The sequence below is a fragment of the Rhipicephalus sanguineus genome, chromosome 2 (genome assembly GCF_013339695.2).
Source record: "Rhipicephalus sanguineus isolate Rsan-2018 chromosome 2, BIME_Rsan_1.4, whole genome shotgun sequence".
Lineage (NCBI taxonomy): Eukaryota > Metazoa > Arthropoda > Arachnida > Ixodida > Ixodidae > Rhipicephalus > Rhipicephalus sanguineus.
The window spans coordinates 213729795-213747373 of record NC_051177.1 but is presented as its reverse complement, the minus strand read 5'-3'; positions in this window follow the sequence as shown (position 1 = coordinate 213747373).

Genomic DNA, 17579 nt, shown 5'->3' with positions numbered 1-17579 from the left:
GCGTCTCGCAAGAACGAATCAGATTTCTCATGTCACGGAGGGCCCGGTTTGTTCACTGATGCAGGGAACGAGCAAAGTCGTAGTGTACCTTCCATGCCAATGCGTTAACACTGAGGTTAGCACAGCCGAACAAGGGAGAGACTGCGTAGTGCTGCTATTTTATCGACTACTAACCCTCCTCGAGAGGACGCTCCTGAATTCCGCTTGGCGGCGCGACAGTCTATGGGCATTGCGAATTCCGATAGCAATTATAGGACAGTCTCGGCTGATTTTGCCGTCCCTGTCGCCACGTCATGCGCCTATATATATATATATATATATATATATATATATATATATATATATATATATATATATATATATATATATATATATATATAATATATATTAAGCCACAAGAAAAATCATTGAAAAGCATTCCGACGCGCGGAATCGCTCGGGCGATCCTCGCTTCCCAGCGCGGGGCGTTAGACGGTTAGGCCACGAACACTACCGTCTTTCAGCCTACTAACGGCGAGCTATTTATATGCACCATTTACTTGCATGTTTTTTAGTCACCACATAGGTGGCGCGGTGTGCGCGCTTTAAAGATCGTGTCCCGCTCCTGCGAACGCAGTTGGTCTCCGCTCTACAGGGCGTGGTCGCCTTCGCGCGCTTATCTCGAGGAAAGAAGGGAGCGGCCGCGGGGTTGGAGCGGGGGGTTGTATGTCTTGTGCTTTCTCGCGATGTCCGCGCTGAAGTAACAGAGCGTACGAAGGTCACTTCGCTCGCTGCAGCGGCCGCGTTTGCGAAAGGAGCACGCAGTTCCAACACAATTAAGTACAACTGTGACAGTTAGTTCGCGCTCGTCCTGTGTGTACCTGTTCGTTCGTTTCGTGCGTCCTCCTTTATGTTTTAGCAGTGCGCTTCAAGTGTCGAGCTGTGACGCATAACAGTTCGCGCTCGTCCTGTGTGTTCTTTTCGTGCGTCCTTTGGGCTCGAGCGACGCGCTGGCAATTTCGAGCTGATTTTCGTTCTTCGCGTTACATTCCAATTATTGCTATCGCATTCATTGCTTCGCCGTTGCGGCGAAACTGTGTTTTTTACGACAACGCCTTATATTTGTTCCACTTGCAAGCCGTTCAACCTAAGCAGTGCCAAGCACCAGCTTTACGAGATCATTCCCAGCAATTTTGCTATCGTCCTCAGAGATAGAGCCAGCAAAGCGTGATCGCAACGAGTGAAAGGTTAAAATAGAAAGGGTGTAGAGTTCGTCGTAGGGGCGATTGCCGTAGCATGGAGCAGCCTTCGAGGGCGAGAAGAATGCATAATCTTGATTTTCACTGCTCCGAAACGTGCCGCTAGGCCCCTGAGACGGTTGGCGGGTCGTCGCTCGCACCATTACCTTCATATCGCGCGCGACTGTACACTAAAGGGGTCCTGCAGCACTTTTCCAAATAATCGTCGAATGGCTTTTGGCTTGATTAAAAGGGCTTGTTGCCTCACCAATCGACTACCGCAAACATTTTTAGAATCCGTCAAGTCGAGCCGAGTTACAGGGATTTGTCGCACGCTTCACGTGCTTTCTCTCTCCTCTCACTAGCGAGCGCGCTGAAAGCTACGCAGGGAGGACGGTGGGAAGGAGGCAAGAAGATGCGTTCCTTCCTCAGCGCGCGTCGTGACCTTGAGCACTTTCCTTTCTTGTTTCTCGAACATGGGCTTACCTTTAGTGTGATCGCGAGCGCGGGTACGTGGTATCCCGCGGCGGCAACGGTAAGTATGCAGCTCAAAATGCCAAATTAGTCAATGGCCGTGGACTTGTTGCGCAATTTGCCTTGTGTGACTCTAGGTTGTGATTTTACTTTCTGCAACGTTATACGTATGTTAACGCAATTCCTTGCCCAACATGACGCCCATATGAGTATTTTTGCAAAGGCGTTACATGCACCAGCGTAGCTATGTGGTAGAATACTCGAATGCCACGCAGAGGGAACAGGTTCAAATCCCATCCAATCCTAGAAATTTGTTTTCATTTCATTTTTCCTTATTTAACGCGATAGCGTTTACGGACACCGGCGGCGGCACTGGACAACTATGGCGCCAAAGTCGGCTGTTGTGATCTCATAAATCCTTTCGCTATAACAAACTTCAGCGCCGAGAATGCCCTCTCTACGCTGCACTGCGTCACAGGCACACAAAGGTCGACTTGCGTCAATTAAACATGTGTGGTTGCCACTGCTTTTTGCTTTTCGCACATTTTGAACATATTTTTGCTTTGGAATTCCTGCCTGAGATATGCGCTTACGCTGAGATATGCATAATGTAATGTTTGCAATGTAATGATTGCACATCGCCTTTTTTTTACGAGCGCTGTGTAGCATTCTTGACGGTTAAATTATTGCATCTGTGCATAGAAAGCTAAAGTGCGCATATGGTGTATAAAAGAACTGTAGAATAAAACATGGTGAAAAATGACGCACCCGTCGCATGTATGTGCTGGAGATCAGGGTTAAACAGAACACGAAGCTAATGCACGCGTCATGCGTATAGAACTGCGCTATGCTGGCGCGTTTAAGGGTGGCTGTCATCACGCTTTTTGTCATTTTTGGGCCTTATCTGTGGCAATGGCGCCGAGGATAGGCCTTTCTTTGCACTTTCCGAGATTACGGAAGGCCCCTTGCGTGACATTGTGGCGTCGGCCACCAGCGAGGTGAGGGACGCTGTTTACGCTTAAGCGACAAATCGTGATCGCGCTACGTGCTATCGCTGGGCAGAGGACGAGACATTACGATGGAGAACATATTGAGGATTCGGCGCAATCATATTTCCGTCTCGTTAGGTTTAAAGCGCATGTGTATTAGTAATATTCTGTAGGAAAAATACGGATTCGTAATACTCCTAACTCGTTACTTCTTCGAATATTCCTGGTTATGCCAATATTCGCCGGTATAAACACCTATTAGGCCGTGGCCGAATACTCGGGAACGTACGAATATGCATTTTGCGAGTCGGATAAGCTTCGAATAAGCAGAATACTGATTCGTATTGGAAATTCCGAATAATCGCGCAGCTCTAGTTCACGACGAGATGAAAAAATGAAAAAAATGTGCTGTTACACTCAAAGTGAGCGCTGCAAGAAGTGCGGAGCAGTTATTCGCCTGCCCTTCGGCGACGCTGGCGTTCACGGGAAGAAAAAGCGCTGGCGTTCCAAACGTGCAGCGTGCTCGATGTCCATGGCGGGAAAAACAAACCTTCATTTGTGATGGAGTGGCGCCCTCTCCACTGCTTCTCACCCTCATTTCGCGTTGCTATCTCCTTGCTATATTGTACTATACACGGGGATACCATGCTTTACCTCACCGTCCTCTTCACTTTTCACATCTCCTCCTCACCCTCACTTCCGTGTCTACACCCTGGCTATACTGTACTACACATGCTTATGCTATACTGCACATGATTATGCTGTACTTTACCCTCTATCATCCTTCTTTCCCTCCTCCTCCCGCCTCACTTGCCTATCCCGACCCCTTTAAAACTCTACATGTATGGTTCTGCAATACACGGTATTGCCTTGCGTGTCGCCATACTTGGCTATGCTACGCCTTACCCACTCCCTCTTTTCTTTCCCTCCTTCTCACCTAACTTCCCTTTGCCTCCCCCTTGCTATACTATACAATACATCGCTATGCTATACACGGCCATGCTATACACAGTTTTGCCTGCGTGACGTCATACATGGCCTGCGCTATGCTTCACCCTCTGCCGTCCTCTTCTCCCGCATCCTCATCATCAAATCACTCCTCCTCACCCTGACTTTTCTTTCTCGCCCATTGCTATACTATACTATACATGTCTATGCTATACATGGTTTTGGCTGTGTGAGACCAAGCGACGGCATGATATGACATTTGACATGAGGGCCCTTAAAGTGCTCTGCACTTTAAAGCACCACTACAGCTTACACAGTTAGTTGTCTTCGTAAGATAGTAACGAACGCGGTAATGTGGTTGGCATTCCGCCTCGCGGTTGCAGCACTGGCGTAAGCGCAGTGAAAAAATTTAGACGCCGACACCACGTCTATACTCCTGACGAAGACGGTCTCTAGAAAACCATCACGCGCGCGCGACTCAAGCGTTGTTTGTCCACAACGTCGGGAAGAGGACGTGAACAGCGGCAGCTCCGACGGTACATAAACACGGAATGGAACACACAGCACAACGTTTTCATTTCCCGTAATTAACGAGCAAATTTGTAGGGAGAACAATGTCTAATGCTCTCGACAATTGCCCAATTTACTGAAGAAAGTGCGGAAGCATAGCCGATGTAAAAAGTCTAAATTGTAGCGAAAACACTCAGGCACACGAATGCGTCATGGAATAAAAGCACTTATATAAATCAGCGCGCAAATGCGCATGATGAAGAAGAGGAAAAAGCAACTTCGTCAATATAACTTGGTCGCGGGCCTTCGTGTACTGTTTCCTTTTCAAGTACGCCCACTCTGTACTGCTACTTGCAATTCACGCATCAAAACGGTGTTCCTGCGTACTGTCTCGAAAAAAAAAAAACTCTCAGTAATACAGACAAGCATAAAATTATGTTTTTTTTTGTTTTACACAGCGTACGAAAAACGAAATGTCTACATAAATATTTCCGTGGCCGTGCAACTGCCTCCACGTGCTATGTCCGGCGTTTACAGTACGCGCATGCAGATTCCGCTGCCGGGATCCACGCTCAGAGCAAACAAGCAAGAAACAGGGTTCTTGCAGGCTACCCTCATGTGACTGTATCCATAGGCCGTGCGATTATGCAGGTATACAGTTGCACCGGGCTAGGCGGTGCTGTATTTAAGCAGTGTGTATGCATAGTGCTGTGCATAGTCTAATCAGCGCGAAAAGACGTAGACAAGAAAGGCACGAGCACCAGGACAAGCGCTTGTGCACTTGTGACCACTAAGGGCAGCGCTCGTCCTGTGTGTTTGTGCTTTCCTTGTCTGTGTGTTTTCGCGCTGCTCAACTATGCAATTGTACCAACTAGCCCATGTTTCCTGTCCTGTTGTTATGCGTGCCCACACGTCCGCTCCTCCATCCTAATTCTTCGTCTGTGCAGCGCGTTCTTATCGTAAGAACATAGTGGCCTGTGTTTCGGGCAGAGGGGGTGACGCTGTGGCGAAACGCCGCCCCCCCTAATAGAGAACCTGTCCCGCGCCTATCGTGTTCGTATATCTTATGTTTCTCCTGCATCAGTCACACAGAGCACCTCTATGTACTTTCAGAGCGCCGCGAGAGGCAGTCATTTACCAGTATTGTCAGTAAAGCTTGAACTCAGAAGAAACTAATATAGAAATCAGAGCGTTCTGGCTTGATTTAAAAGCTTTACGTGCAGTCGTGTAGGTTATGCTGAAAGTGCCACGTTGGTTGCCACCGTTCGTTTGTCCAATAAACCAACAAAAATAACGCAAACCTTGGACAAACCTTTTTTTAAAGAAAACGCGTAGCTCCGAACGTACGAGCCAGCGTCAGTAGCGGCGAGCTCCCAATAGTCTGTGGATAGGGGGCACTAATTTTTTTCTACACGCGCTAATTGGCCTCTGCTAAAGAGGCATTTCAAACCTCCGGCTGGCCGACCCAAGCGTAAGGAGGCATACGCACTTCGACTGACTAAGTGCTCCCGGTTCGGGGCGAATGTGTGCCGCTTCGTAAACAGACTGGAACAGCAGCACGTAAATATTGAACAGCGAACGCCGCTGGTAGACCCGCGCGGCGAGTGAATTAGAATCGATACTCGCGCGCCGATTGACGCCACCGCCGAAATGCCGCCCACGTTCTACACGCGCCTTGGGCAGCACAATGAAAGCGTCCAGCTAGAGTTCGTGCAAGCGCCGCATTGCTTCTGCTGGATGTTATCCATTATTCAGTTCGAAAGACGACTCCTACCGGAGGTGATCATCGCGAAAAAACACAGTGACACGAGCGAGACAGAGCTCCGTCCAATTCCTTTCATCTTTTTGTCTCCGTTTTATTTGTATGCACAGCTCAGTTCAAGAACGCAATCCCAACTCGCACAGAGAACAATCCATCTGGCGACCATCATACGCAGTTCTATTTCGCCTTCCTTACAAAAAAAAAAAAATATGCGTATATGCACAGCCCGCATACGGCAGTCGACTTTCGGTAACTTGGCTAGATCGGCAGAAAGCAGCAGAAGAATATTGTCGTGTGTGTGTTTTTCCATAACGCCGGCAATCCTCCTCACGACATTACCGTTGCTGTGTAGTTAATAGAGACCGGAATTTAGGCAAATGCCTATTTTGTTCCTTGCGCTCCCATCGCCCCACATTGATATATGAGCATGAAAGAGACGTTAGGAAGGGCTTTTATAGTCTTATTATGGAGCCTATAAATGCCTACTTTTGGCGTTTGTGCCTAAATGCCAATTAGTGCCAGAAAATGCCTATTTTTAAAATAAACACGATTGATCACATAGATGAGCACTATTGACCTCAATTTTCGCTTTCGAGTGCACTTTGGGACCGTTATTCATGTTACCGGGCTACACTGGCTGTTCGAAACTCTATGGGGTTTAACCTAGTCCTCTAGTTCCGCCAACCACCGGGAAACAACCGCTACCAGCACTCAAATGGGATGCGCCGGCCAGCATATGCCGCCGTGCTGACATTGCGCGAGCGGTTGACGAATGCGAAACCGATCAGAGCCAATGAAGACCGAAAAAAAAAAAACACGGCTGATCCCTCCGTCATAGGAATCGCTATAACACGAAAGTGAAACGTGTCTTCACAAATGTAGTGCTTATAGTGGCAGTGATATATGAGAGCTTCTACAATGTGTAGTGGTGTTTGGCATGCACCCATGTAGATGCCAAGTGGCACATCTCTATCGCGACGACTAATGCCCACGATCGTGATTTAACCGTTGTGGTAGATGAAGTTGTTAACATATACCTAGACGCAGCGTATCGTGAATCCCGCGCAAAGATGGCATCAAGAAGCACATTATGTACACTGGCACTGGATATGCACTTCTTCAAAGCGTCGTGAGTAATAATAATCATAATATCTGGGGTTTAACGTCCCAAAAACCACGATATGATTATGAGACACGCCATAGTGGAGGGCTCCGCAAATTTCGACCCCCATTGGGTTCTTTAACGTGCACCTAACGTGCACGTTAACGTGCACACGGGGCTCAAACATTTTCGCATACATCGAAACTGCAGCCGCCGCGGCCGGGATTCGATCCCGCGACCTTCGGGTCAGCAGTCTAGTGCCATAACCACTAGACCACCGTGGCGGGGCAGCGTCGAGAATAAAAGCGAGAAACGGCACGGTGTGCACTCCGAGAAATAGCCCTACGCACCTACGCCTGCGCTCATGCATACACTACCTCACTGCGCTTCAGTAATACGGGAGGCCGAGGTTCGTAGCTTGAGCCGCGTACGCGGGCAGGCCTTCCACGTCCCGCTGGCCTCTGTCTTGCTCCACCAAGGGACGACATTCGTCCGTCGATATTGGTGCGTTTCTGGAGCGCTTATTGCGCCGTTTCATCAGTCGGTGCTATCGCACTGGAAGTAGTCGCCGGCGGAGAAACACCATTGGTGCATGCAGAAGCTGCACTACTCCGACAACGAGCCGTCACACTCTAACACGAAGCGAAAGGCCAAGAACGCAACCAAACGTAACTGCATGTAGGGCTACTCCCCGATGCTAGTGCAACCAGTGTGTTTCGCTGATATCGACTCTTTAACCATGGCCTCCAAGAGTGCGTGGCGGCATGTTTCTTGGAGGCCACGCTTTAACTGCGCCGTCACCGAATCGGCGCCATATCATTGAGAACTAACAGGCAATAATGCAGAGGAAAGTAGAGGGGATGTTATTTCTAGTAAGATATAGATGTGAAGAAAGTAAAGTGGACGAAAAGATAACTTGCCGCCGGCAGGGACCGAACCTGCGACCTTCGAATAACACGTCCGATGCTCTAACACTGAGCTACCGCGGCGGTCATCCTCCAGTCCACTTTATGGGATATACATGTGCATTTAAACCTAGGCGTGTTAGTCAACACCGATCGCAGCCATGGCGGCCAGTGTGGAACACTCTTTTTCTGCCTCATGGGTTCGAAACAGCGCGTAAACTACGAGGACACAGAAAGAAACAGACAGGACCAGGCGCTGATGGTACCGACGAATCCCGACGAGATCCCGACGTCCTGTGGAGGATTCTATATCGGTCAGACAGACCGGTGTGTGAATGACCGCCTACGAGAACACGCCAGCAATCTTGGAGCGAACACCGGCAGCAACTTGGCAATTCATTGCGATAGGTGCGGGTGTAGCACCGATTTCTAGCACACGCGCATCGTTCGCAGTTACCGAGATTCCCGAGCCCGAGAATATATGAAGCCTTCGAAATGCGTAACATCGGGTCAGCATGTGTCAGTTCACCTTCGATAGCGTTAAAGACCAAGAGATTAGCTACCTGCACCGGCAATTTCATTCGTTCTGTAGGGTAGGGCGCATGCGTTTTTCAATACCACTCCCCCTCCTCTCATGTGAAAAGCTTAATTATTCGTGTTCGCACAAGTAAAAATCATTGTTGGTAGTTCAGCGCCTGGTCCTGTCTGTTTCTTTCTTTGTCCTCGTAGTTTACGCGCTGTTTCAGACCCATGAAGCCTTACCAACAAGCTCAACCCATACGCTTTTTCTGCCTGTTGGTGTCACGAAGGACGTGATATTTTACGAGCTGGCAGCTGACCAATAATCCCTCTTATACTACCTGAAGGCATCAAGGCTGCCAGAACGAGACCCTCGCTATGAATGAAGAGAAGGAGATCATTTTCAAGGGCTCGTTTTTCTTTGTTGGACACAATATTCATGAGAACTAAAAGACAATAATGCAGAGAAAAGTAGAGGGGATGTTATTTCTAGTAAGATATAAAAGTAAAGTGGACGAAAAGATAACTTGCCGCTGGCAGGGACCGAACCTGCGACCTTCAAATTACGCGTCCGATGCTCTACCACTGACCTACCGCGGCGGTCAGTTTCATGCCGCGATACTTCTCTTCACCGCTCACAGACGGCGTCACCACTCCGCCTGCCAAGATAGAGCACCATGCGAGACAGAATGTGTAAGAGATATAAGGCGCGTTTGTGTGGTGTGTGGGGCATCTGCCTCGTTGGCTTAGTTGGCAGCGCGCCGGGCGCTTATCGCCGCGGACAGAGAGTGGTAGGTTCGATTGCCGATGGTGGAACGTTTGCCTTGTCTTTTTTTTCACTTTCTCATCCGTTAGCGTCCGTTTTATCAACATGATATCCGTGACGGAAATACGTCACTGAACTCGTGGTGGACCCCGTCACAAAACACTTTTGTGTTAAAGGGACACTAAAGAGAGACAATGTTTCGGTTTAGATCGAAAAAATTTGCTCTGAGAACTCTAATGTTGTTAATTCTGTCATCGTAGGTTTAAAAATAAATAAGAAAACCAACTTCAGTTTCGTTTTTAAATTCCGAGCCGAAATTTCCCCGCGTGATGTCATGGATTTCAAAATGTATATATCGTATTTTGGCGCCATTGGCTCAACAAAAAACCCAAACTTGGTATGCTAAGTCTATGGCCCCCTCAGAGGACTATGTACTTCATTTTTACCGATTAGGAACTACGTAGTGCATAGTAGGCGCCGCCAAAACTTGTGACGCCACCGCGAATGGTGCGCAAACTTCTAGGTGGCGTCGCCACCTACCTTTTGTTTTTGGGCGTTCTCTCGCTTAGTAAGCGTCTTCTCGCGGCAAGCGTGGTGTTTCTGGCATCGTGAAAGAATGGTTTACTAATATGAGAAAAATCGTTTTGCTCTTTACTGTTCCTCTAAAACGTGGTGTGCACAGGGCTTTTGTTTTGTTTGTAGTTTACTTTTTAGGGTGTTCACCGACAGGGAGAAATCATTCCTACGCTATTTGGAGTCGGCCAATACGAGGAATGCCTCCATTCTGGCCTTTTTAGCGGTCTGGCTCCCTGCTCCTGCTCTGGCCTTCCCAGCCAAGCCGGAAAGAAAGAGACCCACGAATGTGTTGATTCAACAGTGCACATTCGACTCACCATGCTACAGAAAAACAGGAGAGACCGCGATCTGCGAACCGTGAGGGAAAAATGACGATTGCACGGCTATGTTCAACTATCGGCGCCTTTGTGCCATCATAAGCAATAACAGTTCTGGCTTTCCTGTTGCAGATGCAGTTCGGGCAAGTCTTTCTTTTGAATTTATTTGCATTTATGTAAATACTTATCCTGCCTATATTTACTACTATGTTGGTCTTAAACCTTTTTATATCCTGCCTATTTCTGGCGCCTAAAATGAGCCTTCTTATAGCCTAAAAATGCGACCGCCTGTAGTTAACTACGATATCGCGGGATGTACGCTAGCGATGTTACCAGTACCGAAGTCTATCAATGCCTATCAATAGCTGCATGATGCTGAAAAATATCATGTCGTGGAAATATCATGCAACAATTATTTCTTGTTCTGTGGCCGAAAAATCTGGAGGACCCTTGAGCTTCGCCTCAAGAGTAGCATACGCATCGCCTTCTCAATCGGTAGCCTCGCTTTGCTTCTCGCTGAACACCTCAACCGTGCCGTAAGGAAAGAAACGACTGTGCTAGAAACATTGGCCTTTTAAAGCAATCCTTCAATGCATACTGCAAGGACACTGGCGAACTGCCCACTACGCCATAAGTGTCCCTTTTGCGCATTGACGAAGTACCCACTGGCGTCTGTAAGGCAACACGCGAACCTACGCAGCTGCTCACTTCAGTGATGCCTTTGCTGCTGGTGATCATTAAATATGCCTGAGCGCTTTGTAATGGGTGAGCCTTTAAACCCCTCGCCAGTTGTGCAATTCACATGCCTTGACTCCTGGTGTCTCTACGCTTCTGCCGCGCATCACTGCACGCGTTAATGAGACTTCTCGCATTACACATTTGTATAGGTTTTTTTTCTCTTTTTTTTGAAGCAGTTCCAAGTAACGCTTGTTGTACGCCTGCAGAGGCGGACCTCAGTATTTTGTTCACTCCGTATGTACATTACGCCCATTTTTAATAAATACAATGACAGAAAAAAAAGCAATAATGTGGCTCTGTGGTCGAACACCTGCTTGCCATGCAGAAGGCGTGGCTTCGATTTCCACTCAAACCAAAGTTTGTTTGTTTTGTTAATTATTTCTTTGCATCTACCTCGAATTTCTTGCCCACAGATAACGCCGATTTTTCGCTCACAACAAACGACGTCGACACCAACGCCGGAATCTCTGCGAAGGAAGCTCTTCAACGCTATCGCGTTAATATACTTAAAAAGGCGGCACAGTTAGGTGGAGCTTTTGCCATGTCTTCCTTTAAAGTACGAAGGATGGGAAATAGATAAAGGGCTCGCTTTATTTTGTTAGACAGAATCTGATGAACGGAACAGACTTGCAGGTCCCTTGGTGTCCCGTGTAAAGTCCAAATCAATAGCATCGAATGAAAGTATGCGATGGCAGTCGACGAACTCGGCACAAACACGCCTTTTCTGGCCCCCGCTCGTCGCTCCGGCAGAATGGGCGTACTTTAACGGGGCTCTATCTTGGCAGGCATACCAAGGTCAAATTATATCGGTCGCGAAACTGGGAACGAAAAGTGATCGAAAACGTATTACCACAGGCATCAACGCCAGCCGTACGATTGAAGGGCGACTACGTGAGGAGGGGACAAATTAAGGAAACCAAGAAATCAAGGAAATATTTTACGAATACTGCTAATTGTATATATGTCAAAGTAAACTAGAAACTTACTTTATGGCTTACCTGACACTAGGCTAAATAGTGGAGTGCCTCTTTTTTATTTATTTTTTTTTGTTCGAGCGCTATAAATGGGAGGCGTATGCTGTCAGTCCTCTGTGTAGGATGTGGGCTTGTGTTTCGTTCGGTGCATTATCGGGTCAACGAGGCATCGCTCACTTTTGTGCCGCGGTTTCGTGCGCATCTCCCGTAGGTTATTTATTTGCTTCTGTGTTGCTTACTGGCTTGACACTTCAGAGAAGCTGAGCTAGCTTGCAGAATGTGTAGATAACCTCTTCTGTGACTGCAGACTGCTTTCGCTGGCACTCGGCCAGCGTGCCCTCGCCTTTCGTGATGAAGCGCTGTACTCTAAGGTCGCCGAAGTGATGCTCTCAAGGCTGCTGTTTCGATCCAGCGGTTTTCCTCGATTGGGCACATTGAGTTTTCAAAGTATTGTGTGTTGTGAGGGCAGGAGGGCGGCGTAACCCGCGGCGGGCCGACGGAGAGGCCGAACGACGGGAGGGCGCGCGGAGTGACGACGCAGAGACCAAGCTTCGGCGAGTCTGACGGGAGACTGCTGTCCCGCGTTTATTGCGGGCGGTTTTAAGGAGCGAGAAGAAAGGTTAATGGTCCACGAGGCACGGGTCACATGACCGGCATGGCAGAGACCTAGCTCCCCCTTGTAGCATGAATAGAGAGCACAACAGCACTGGTGTCTCAGCATGGCACCAGGGGTTACACGACACAACATCGTCCCGCCCTGGGAAGAATTGCATCCTTATACAATTCAAACTGTGGTACATCAGGAACACTAAAAAAATGGCACCTGCACTACGCAGAAGTTCAGTCCCCTAGATGCACATATTACAACCTCTGTTACGCAAAAAAAAAAGTCACTTCACCACACCAACACAAGTGCCAGCTTGCACTATTCACGAAAAGTTCACACAAACGCACTAGACCTCTGCGGCTATACTGCGAGCCTCTTAAGGCAGTATAGCCCCAGAAGACGCGGACTACTTTAGTCTGTGATGTAGTCCTTCAAGAGGGCTGGGGCTTGCGCGTCCGCTGTGGGCGACGTGACCCAGGCCCTGCAGGAAGACTTTGAGAGTTGCGGCTGTCGGGAGCCGACTTTGAAGACCTGTCCCCATCTCTTCCAGAACTAGGCTGATTGCAGCTGCCGTGAGCCGATGCTGAAGACCCATTCGCATCACTCTCTGGCGAAAAACTTGTGCGCTGCTGATCTGCGCTTTTGAATGTGGCCGTCGACCGCGGCCGTCGACGATGACGTCGTCGTCCTGGAGCCAGCGCAGCTCGCTGGCGACTTGTTGCCGGAGCGCCAGAGGCAGGCGACGCAGCTTGGCGGACACTGGTACGTCCGGCCGCCTCTTGACACGGTGGATGTAGTCCCTGACAAGTCCCAGCTCCCCGTCGAACAGGTGCTGGAACCCCGGAGGCACACCTGCAGGAAGCTGCGAGGAAACGGGTGAAGCGCGACGACACGTCAACGTTGCGCCGTCGATCAGGAGTCCCAATTTTTGGATGGCGTCCCGCCCCAGTAGCGAAGTCCCGTACGTAGTCACGTAAAATGTGACGTGAGCCTGCTTCACACGGTGTTGCAAGTCCGTATGGAAACAGCCCAGAATTGGAATGCGCTGCTTGGAGAAATTCTGCATGTGGACTGACGTTTGCAGCAGGCGATGCTTCGAAGCGAAAAGCGCGTCGAAGTCCCTTTTCGTCATCAACGATGCCGTCGCTCCGGTGTCCACTAACAATGACATGTGGATTTGTCCTCCGACTACGACAGGGATGCGCAAATCCCTTGGGCTAGTCGGCGCCGCTTGGACGGATAGTACTGTGGCAGTGCCAGAGTCAGCGTCTCGGACGGGGGCAACTTCCTGCACCGACGCTTGCCGTTTAAGGCAGACTGCCGCGAAATGCCCTTTGATGCGGCAAAATTGGCGCATATTTCTTTTTGGCCGGACAATTTCTGGAATTCGCCAAATGCCCTAACTTGCCGCAACGAAAACAGGGGCCGACTTGAGGCTTGGGCGCAAGCTGTTGTACTTGCTGGCAGCGAACGCAGCAGTGTGCCAGCGCCGTCGAGCCCGCGGAGCCCGCGGAGCCATCTTGGACCCGGCCACCCGCGCCGGGGGGGAAGCCGCCGCCATGTTGAGTGACATGCGGGACCAGCGAAGCAACCGAGCCGCCATTTTGAGCCGCTGCGACGCACTGAATGCTGCCGCTGTAACCGGAGTGCGAACCGAGTAGCCGTTCATTCTCTCCGAATGCCACGTTGGCTTTGCTGAGCGCCTCAAGTCGCGTCCAACTTCTTCGGCTTTCTGCAGCGTAAGGGCTTCCCCGTACGACAGTAGTTTGGCCCGTACATGTGCGTTGGCGACCCCGTGAATTGCTTGGTCCCGTACTCTGTCGTCGTAAGTGGCGCCGAACTTGCATGACAGGGCCTTTTCTTTCAGCGCGGTGACGAAGTCGAGGAACGTCTCGCCGGGCAGTTGTTTGCGGCTTGTGAAAAGGTGCCGCTCGGCTAGCACGTTCGTTGACTCGGAGAAAAGCCCGTCCAGGAATTGTAGCAACGTGTCGTACTCCGTCGTCGCCGCATCTGTCGACACCGTGCCCGAGTCCGCCGCCGTCGGTGTACTGGCCGTGTGCATAGCATTTGGGCTGCCTTGTGCTTCGAGCTGCTCCTGCGCCGCGAAGTATTTGTGCTGGCCCTCGATACCGAGCACGCTGATATGTGCTGACGCGCGTCTTTCGTCCTCCTAGCTGCTTCCGCCGGCCGCCTTCAAGTGTACCTGGAAAATCTTTTTCCATAAATGCCAAGGAATGGAAGGCTTGCCGGGAACGTTGAGGAACGGAGGAGGGTTTGCAAAATGGGCCGCCATGTGCGCAGGAGGTAGGCAGTAGGCTCAAGCAGGAAGGTGGCGTCGTAGAGGGAGCCGGAGCGGGAACAAAGAAAAGTCAGGTCGACGCGCTTGTAGCGTGCAGGAAGCAGCACCGACGCGCAGCAGAAAAATGTGACTCGTAGCGTAGTGTCACGTACATGTACGTCGTGCTCTTCCTGGCGTCGCCTGTCGAACCGGGTTCAGCACCTCGTCGCCATGTGTTGTGTAGGGCAGGAGCGCGGCGTAACCCGCGGCGGGCCGACGGAGAGGCCGAACGACGGGAGGGCTCGCGGAGTGACGACGCAGAGACCAAGCTTCGGCGAGACTGACGGAAGACTGCTGTCCCGCGTTTATTGCGGGTGGTTATAAGGAGCTAGAAGAAAGGTTATTGGTCCGCGAGGCACGGGTCACATGACCGGCATGGCAGAGACCTAGCTCCCCCTTGTAGCATGAATAGAGAGCACAACAGCACTGGTGTCTCAGCATAGCACCAGGTGTCACACGACACAACATTGTGCTTTGTGCTCGTGAGCCGTTCTATCATAATTTCTTCATCTTCAAAGTATTTTGGTGTATACTGCAAGTACACCATTTGGTTAACAAAACAAGCTTGCTTCCCAATCATTTTGTTGTTGAGCTTGAACTGAGTGCTCAAGAACTTGACCATACTCGTCGGCACAGAATGGGCCACCACAATCTACTAAATAAAAAAGTTAGAAGAAGTGACATCCATGGGCACCAAAATACTTTCCTTTACTGAACGGCAGCACGTGAGAACATTTTGGGCAAAAAAAAACATTCCTGAATTCGGTTATCTAGACATAGCGTTTGGTGTATACTAGGTCAGGGGTCACGGCTCGGGGACGTTTCTCTAGCGGACCACGGCTTCACAAGGAATAAAATGTTTGTAACTTTGCGAAGTGGTACTCGTATTACTTACTTAGCTATTGCGATTAATAACGTTTCGTTCAGGTAAACTACACGTACATAACTTCGTGGGGCATCCCATGGGGTCAGCGTATATTGAAACATAACCGTGCAAATAAGTGTCATGAGCGTCCAGATTTAAGCCATTCTGGAGATCGGTATCGACATGTTTCTCGAATCCCGACGCCAAATCCCATTCAGAAACGATCCATATATGAGATATTGGAAATGCGTTTTGGGATATGGCAGCATTAGGTTGCATGTTGTTCAAAGGTACGCCCCTCCCCGCTGCAACTGTCTTTACTGTTCCGGTCCTTGCGGGACTAAATTTCTCGACTGTGGCCCGCTAGCTGAGGTTAGTTTGAGACCTCTGTACACTATTAAACCAGAGTCATGCTCAAAACTCCTGTCAGGGTGGGATAATACCTTGAAAGTTAGCTGGTTCATGTCCAAAGTAACTATTAGAAGTATTATATTGGACGGCATTACGTTTGCCGCTAACATAAAATAAAATGAGATGAAGACCAGTAGTTCAAAGATATCCCGTTGAAGGATGCTCGGTTATACTGCTAATGCAGTATAAGCTATCGAAAGCACTATCGAGATACTGCTAAGGCAGTATTTCGATAGGGCTTGAATTCGAAAATGATGGCGTGTGGGACGCAAGTTGGAAAATCCCAGATAGTCCACTCAGCTAATATTCAACATGTGGTCTTCAAAACCGGAAGTTTAATCACCTAGCTTGGCTGCAAGAACAGATTAAAACTAGCTTAACTTGATGTTGACCTCAATGCACAATTTCCTCTATGACATCTTCGTAAAGGACACAAGGGATGGAGTTGTTCATTTGCAGACTTTGGGATCATGCGCTGTATGTTCTCGGCAAACAGGAATTTCTTCATCCCGGTGTTGTTTTCGCATACGTCTTCATTTACACATTGACGTGAAATTCATACTTAGGCTCTCAACTGAATACATGCTATTAATGGCACACTTCTTGATTTACACGTTTCGTGAAAAACAGGGCTTTCTTCCATGAGTGTAAATATACAAGACAAAATACCAAGGTTTTTGTTTTTAAACACCTCAATCAAGAACATCACTTCAATCTGAAGATGAGCACACAAAATACACGTTGACACACGATAGATGAAAAAATTCTCCAACACCAGGTGTCCAAGTTTTCGACAAGTGGTGTTGTCTTCAACCTTGAACCAGTGGCAGCCTTGAAAAAGGCCGCTTGTCAAAACCTTGGCTCCAGCGAAACCCACCCCATATTCAAGAATATTTCCCCTCCTCAAATTTCCAACGTGTGAATTTCTACATTGACGCACCGACTTATAAAGACGCAAAATTTATGAGGCCCATTTATGCTTATTTGCACTCTACCTTGTCTGAATGGGAAGGCGGCGCACATATCTAGAATAATGACATTTGCATGAGCTCCTGCACTGCGTCATTGCTGTGTGACATTTGTTTGGATGGACGTAGTAGGACACCTTCGAAGGTCAGCAAGAGTTTTCAGACACCTCGACGGCTTTTACTGTTCCAGATTGGGACGGCGAACTTTTACAGAGGAGCAGTTTATGGCTAGGTTCAGGCACATCACGTCCACGGACAAAACGATGCGTGGAACAACAGCTTTCGCCGGCCGCACATTGTGAGAAGGCCCGAGGAGCTGGAAGATCCTCGGGCGTTTTTTTTGCAGCGCATCGCCAAAGTGCGAAGGTTGTGTCCCGGCTTACGACGCTACTCCTGTGATGCACGTTGGAGGGCAGAAGAGAGAGATAGTAGAGGCTCTCGGAATGCGTAGGGCGGGTGACGCATGCGTCAGCGTTCCGTCCATTGCATTTTCAAAAAATCACAGCATATCCACGGAGTGAATGATGATGAGTGGGCGAAGCTGCGGAGGTTCATCGGAAAAACCGTGAATCTTCCGTGAATTCTGCCCAGTA